Below are 7,024 nucleotides of genomic sequence, written 5' to 3' on the forward strand. Positions count from 1 at the left end.
CAACCAAGTTTAATATTTCTATAGTAAAAAGAAATATCTGAGAAAATGTCTCAACTATAAAATCATTAACATATTTCCACAGTTCATATGTAAATTTACAAGACTAAAATAATAAATAATTCTCAGAAAGAGCAGCTTCCATCTGTCAGTCTGTAACGGGTGGTCATAATGGGGACCGGACTGGGTCATAATGGGGACTGGACTGGGTCATAATGGAGACCAGACTGGGTCATAATGGGGACCGGACTGGGTCATAATGGGGACTGGACTGGGTCATAATGGAGACCAGACTGGGTCATAATGGGGACCGGACTGGGTCATAATGGGGACTGGACTGGGTCATAATGGAGACCAGACTGGGTCATAATGGGGACTGGACTGGGTCATAAAGGGGACCGGACTGGGTCATAACGGGGACTGGACTGGGTCATAATGGAGACCGGACTGGGTCATAATGGAGACTGGATTGGTTCATAATGGAGACCGGACTGGGTCATAATGGGGACTGGACTGGGTCATAACGGGGACTGGACTGGGTCATAACGGGGACTGGACTGGGTCATAATGGAGACTGGATTGGTTCATAATGGGGAGCGGACTGGGTCATAATCAAGACTGGACTGGGTCATAATGGAGACCGGACTGGGTCATAATGGGGACTGGACTGGGTCATAAAGGGGACCGGACTGGGTCATAACGGGGACTGGACTGGGTCATAATGGAGACCGGACTGGGTCATAATGGAGACTGTATTGGTTCATAATGGAGACCGGACTGGGTCATAATGGGGACTGGACTGGGTCATAACGGGGACTGGACTGGGTCATAACGGGGACTGGACTGGGTCATAATGGAGACTGGATTGGTTCATAATGGGGAGCGGACTGGGTCATAATGGGGACTGGACAGGGTCATAATGGGGACCGGACTGGGTCATAATGGGGACCGGACTGGGTCATAACGGGGACTGGGCTGGGTCATAACGGGGACTGGGCTGGGTCATAACGGGGACTGGACTGGGTCATAATCAAGACTGGACTGGGTCATAATGGGGACCGGACTGGGTCATAATGGGGACCGGACTGGGTCATAATGGGGACCGGACTGGGTCATAACGGGGACTGGGCTGGGTCATAACGGGGTCTGGACTGGGTCATAACGGGGACTGGACTGGGTCATAATGGAGACTGGATTGGTTCATAATGGGGAGCGGACTGGGTCATAATGTGGACCGGACTGGGTCATAATCGAGACCGAACTGGGCCATAATGGGGACCGGACTGGGTCATAATGGAGACCAGACTGGGCCATAATGGAGACTGGACTGGGTCATAACGGGGACCGGACTGGGTCATAATGGAGACCAGACTGGGCCATAATGGAGACTGGACTGGGTCATAACGGGGACCGGACTGGGCCATAATGGAGACTGGACTGGGTCATAACGGGGACCGGACTGGGCCATAATGGAGACTGGACGGGGTTACTGGGATAACTGGTGAAGAAGCCCTTCTTTATGAAACAGCTGACTCACCAGTGAAGAGAATAACAGTTGTCTCTGTTTAACTGCAGGAAACTCAGACGCTGTAACAGGAAGAGGTGGAGACACAGGCTGCACTGGGAACATCCCACTATACCACCAGTACTGATATGGTCCACATGTCACATGTAGTTCACAGTATTCAAACAAGAGCAAAGTCAGCAGAATGCCAAAAGTACCCCGATGTCAAACTGATTCTTAAAAATCTCCAGTATTAATCTGACCAGTCCACCTCGCTGTATCCCACAATGCAAAGCGTTGGAAAGGTCACAACCCGACCAACCAGCATGGAGGAGATACTAAGGCTAACAGCTGTTATAATATTCGCTGTAGGACTGTTAATATGTCACTTCATTAAGTTTTAATATGTTTTCAGGCTGTAAAGTAACATGTAGATTCCAACATGTGGCCAGTTTATCCCAGTAAATCCAGTCTGTAAACCTGCTGGGATGTTCTGGGAGATGTTTGGGAGCCGCTGGCCGGGTGAGACCAGCCGCTAGCAGCCCGACTCCTGAGATGATCGGCTGGTCAACATGTGGTCATCCCAGGAGAACGTGATCCATGAACTGATCTGCAGCTGATTCACCGCCGGCTCTGACGTCTCCGCAGCATTTAGATATATGATTTAATACAGACTGAAGTTCATTTTGATCCATGTGTATGTGTGTGAATGTGGTGATGTGTGTGAATGTGGTGATGTGTGTGAATGTGGAGTCCAAAGGCAGCGCTGCTGTTCTGTCAGTAAAAACATGAAGCTTCACTTTAACTTCAGACAAACTAACGTTGCAGCTACAATTGTTAGATTTAATCTGTGAGACCAACATTTATCTTCCAGAAGGAATTAAATTAGTTTTAGTTTGGATTTTTATTACAGACTGAATAACATCATTTACTGCGTCTCTCTGTCAGTGAGGTGATGATGTCATAGTTCAGTCAGGTAGAGGTGTGTTGAGGTGATGATGTCATAGTGAAATCTGACTCCATTGTTCTGCTCGTCTGATTATAACAAACAGAAAAAAGGACGAATTCTTCATGTTCAGACTTCCACATATTTTAAGACTTTATGATGTTTAATCTGCTGACAAATAAATTTATAAATATATAATATAAGTGAGTTTTTCATTGTTTATATTTCTGTTTATAAAGTCAGGAAACTAAATATTAAAATATGACATATTACTGATAGATTGTGATAATCAAGCTGATTTTTATACTTAATGATTTAATTTAAACACATTGAGCTGAAACATGTGGAGACACTTTGTTTATTTCAGTTACAGAGAACATGAAGGATCATGTTTCCATCTGCTGACGTAGATCTGCTGTCAGGCCTGTTGAGACCTGCTGTAAACACACACAACACTTACTTATACACACACATAAACACGTACAACGTTCTGTTTAAAAAGACCAAACGCTTTGTTGTTTCTATAGTTGTTCTGATTGTTTAGTTAGTGAAGTTAGAGTGCATCAGAACGGAGGTGAAGCTGCCATTTACTTTAATGATTCCTCCAATGTAAACACATGTTTCATGGAAACTTTGATTCCTTTGAATATGTGTCTCTAGAGTTATATTTATTTATTTTTACTAAATATCTACAGGCCTCCTAAATACTGTAAAACCTTTCTGATGACCTTAATGAACTTCTGACTGTCTGTATTGACTAGTTATAGTTGTTGGGTCGGGCAGTAGTGCGTTTGGTTATTAGCAATAATTCATAATTATCATAGATAATAATTCATAATTATGAATTATGATAATTAGATATTGTTAACCTTAATAATTCGGGCACCAACTGTTTGATCTATGAGGAACACAGTTGATTATTTGCAATAATTATCAATTATCAAGGATAATTAACTAATTATGACAATTAATAGAATTATTAATATGAATTAACAAATACGGGGCACCACCCGGAAACCGGGACCAATAACCAAACAAGGTAGTCTCATAAAAGGAGTTCACCTAGAATGTTAATATCTGAGAGATATCAACACTCAAGGGTGAACAAAGAAGGGTGAATTCGAGCTCTGACTCCTTCAATCAGCCACTTTTCACAATATTACACACAATAATGACAGAAGAACTTAAAGATATAACAGTGTTTATTAAACTTAGCAAAATTAACAAAGTTAACAAATGCTTCATTCAATAAACAACTATCCTAAAATCTAATCCTACCAAACAAAACACAAACAGCTATGTACAGGGTTGAACACATGCAGGGGAATGCGTGTGTGTGTGTGTGACAAGATGGCGACGGGGCCTGACGTGATGTCGTCGGTCTGCGACGCGAACGTGACTATGGGAGGAAGTCATGTCGCACGAGAACCGGATGGCAGAAATGTGGCGGTGTCTTGGTTAGACAGAAGCAAGACGGCGCCGCCTGGCGGTCGGCGTCTCGCACTCACCCACTACTGTGAAAAACACACGTGTCTGATGGCGGATAAGGAAAGACAAAGCGAAGCTTTGTCCGACGTTATCTGACCATCAGATGTGCAAAAGATGCCGGTGTGTGTATGTGTGTGTGTGCGCGCGTGTGTGTGTGTTAGTCGCAAGAAAGGGAAGAAGGAGAGAAAGCGATCGTAAGAGGAAGAGAAGCGGATCCTTTGTCCACAGACAGTGCGCGTACGGACGGCAGTCTGTAACGCACGTTGTCTGGTTTCTGATCGACAAAACAACTTACTTTCTGACTCACGATGGCACAAACACAGCGGTAGTCCCGAGCGGGACAAACACAAAACAGTCTAGCGTGGTGAACACAACTAAACAGGCAGCAAACTTAAAATACTCCTCAGAGTAAACAGAGAAAAATGGACTCGGCGGTCCGTCAACAGCACAACAAACAATAGCAATAAAGCTAAAAAGCTAAATGCTAAACAACAGCAACTGATGCTGATAGGAACACACAACTAACACTGCCTCTGCCCAGACTTATGCCTCTTACTTGGTCGCTTCAGAAAGCGAGCTGGGTTTGTGTGTAATCCGTCGTTATGTCCGGCTTTGTCCTGGGCTCGGATGCAGACGGTGGCTGTTCTCGCACGGTCGGCGCAAAGCACGGCAGCTGGCTCTCAGCTGCGTGGCGGAGAGAACAGCAGAGTCGACTCGGTGAAGAAGTTTTTCTTCCGTCTCGAGGGAATTTGAGGACGCTGGTTGCAGCAGCGGTCTCTCTCGGATCCGGGAATGTGTTCGGGTGAACACGGGCGAAGTCTCGTCCCGTCCGGCGAGGGGAGTCTTCGATGAAGGGAAAACACGTGCGTGGGGTACCCCCTTTAGTCAAGCTGACTCACAGAGGAACAGGAGTTACCCCCTAGCTCAGTGACATGGGAAAGGCGTGTGCTTCAGGGCACGTTCAGCTTTTAAAGGGGCGATGATGTCACGGCTGCGTCATCAGGACGCTCCACTGTGCAGGAGCGTCTCCGCCGTGCAGGAGCGTCTCCGCCAATGAGACTGTATGTTAACTGCTCCCTGCTGAGGTGTGAAAATCGCAAAGCATCCTTGGAAATGGAGTTTGCAATGGACTCCCATTGTCTGTAAGCAGCATTTTTGGCGCTATACCTTTGTCTCGGGGGAAACAAAGGAACAAAGCACCTCGTGGTCAGGCCTCACAGGTTACATGTAGGCCCTCTAAAATTACAAATGTTATTGATGCCACTGCACCCACTAAGGTTAAGGTTGTCTCTGGTAAGTAAATATTAAGTGGCTGTTTGACTGAGCAGTTGTTTTATCCCCAACATAATGCTGGTTTCACACACATAAATGTCTTCTCATCTACATCATGTTCTGTTAAATAATTAATCCTATTTAAACTAACACAGACTTCTACTCAGCCAACAGAAAGAAGGCAGATGCCCGTAAAACGGGTGGTGGTCCAGCACCGCCACCTCTAAGGGAGGTGGAGGAGCTGGCCCTAAGCCAGAATTTAGGAAGGCCAGTGGCTGGCCCCGACACTGTACAAAAAACTTCCGTTTGCAAAGAAACGCAGCGTAACACACAATATCTGCTGGGATGTGAGAGCATGACTACGATTGGTAATGTTGCAAATGTAAGGACGGATTAGGTTGTGTATGTAGATGATGGACTGTGACGTGAAACGGTACCGCTCAAAAAGATAATTGTCTGGAAATGCTAGAACATCTATGCGTGGTCTGATAACCATCTCTTGACGAATATTTAATTCTCTGCGCAGTAATGCTGCACCTTCATCCACGAGATCGTTATCAAAAGGACATGCCATGTTAGTGAAAAAGTCGCCACCTACTGTGCCTAATGGACTTCTAATATACTGACTCTGATTTTTTTAAATGATTGTTTTAAATGACAGACGGCAGAACTAGGCTACGCCAAAACTCGCCTGCTGACTGAATGAATGAGGAAATCAAATGGAGTGTGTGGCTCTGAAAGAGGGCGGAGACTGAGAGAAACTCACGGTTCATTGAGAAAAACCTGGTCCCAACCAGGTTAGGTTCATAGAGTCTGTTACTACGGTAACTGACCAAGAGCTTAAGTTACCCCTCTCTGTGAAACAGGCTAGAGTTATCCCTCTTTCTCTGGTTTGAGTTACCTCCCTTTTTGAAATGGAAAACTCAGAGTTTCCCTCATTTCAGGGTTAACAGACTCTGAGTTTTCACTAAACCTGCTTTGTGAAATGGACCCCAGGACCTGCAATGAATTTACCTCCTTCTTCACTGACAAAATTCAGAACATTAGACAAACAGTCAGTGCCTCCATATCAGCTGCAGGATGTGTGTTGTCCCTGTGTCCACTTAAAATCAATTTGAGTAGTACAAAACAATTATATCAGATCAACGATAAAAACCTGGAGGACATTATAAACAAGTGAAATCCTGCTGCTTTGATATTCTGCCTGCAGGTTTATTTAAACTGTTTCTAACTTCTACAGATTATCAACACATCTCTTCTCTCAGGTTCTTCCCTGAAAACTGCCGTCATCAAGCCTCTTAAAGAACAATCTAGATACTTCACTACTGAGCAACTACAGGCTCATTTGTCTCTAAACAAGCGTTTTGATGTCTTCCAGTCAGGATTCAGACCACAGCACTGAGACTGTTCCTGTTAAAGCTATAGTGTGTAACTTTTCCGCATCAAAATGTCTATAAAAACAACTAGACCTGTGTTATAAATTGTGTTGAGTTGTGTACTTATATTTTCCCAAATGTTTCCAGCAATGTTCAAACCAGAGAAATCCATAATTTAATCAAGTTAACGGTCCGTTTCATTTGGTCTCCTGTCAACGGCGTCATAGCTCCTCTACCAAAGAGTAAACACACAGGATAATTCGACAGAAACTGTTATATATTGACTTTTATTCAGTTTTAAGCCACAATTTTATGATACATATTACATACATAACGTATACATAGAGCAGAGAAACAAGCTGAGCAAACGTTAGCAGCAGCTCAGCTAGCAGCCCTTCAAGGAAGTCCGGCGTTCGCCAAACAGCGTCAGAGAAACACTGA

This window comes from Thunnus thynnus, chromosome 22 (genome assembly GCF_963924715.1).
Source record: "Thunnus thynnus chromosome 22, fThuThy2.1, whole genome shotgun sequence".
In the NCBI taxonomy this organism is placed as follows: domain Eukaryota; kingdom Metazoa; phylum Chordata; class Actinopteri; order Scombriformes; family Scombridae; genus Thunnus; species Thunnus thynnus.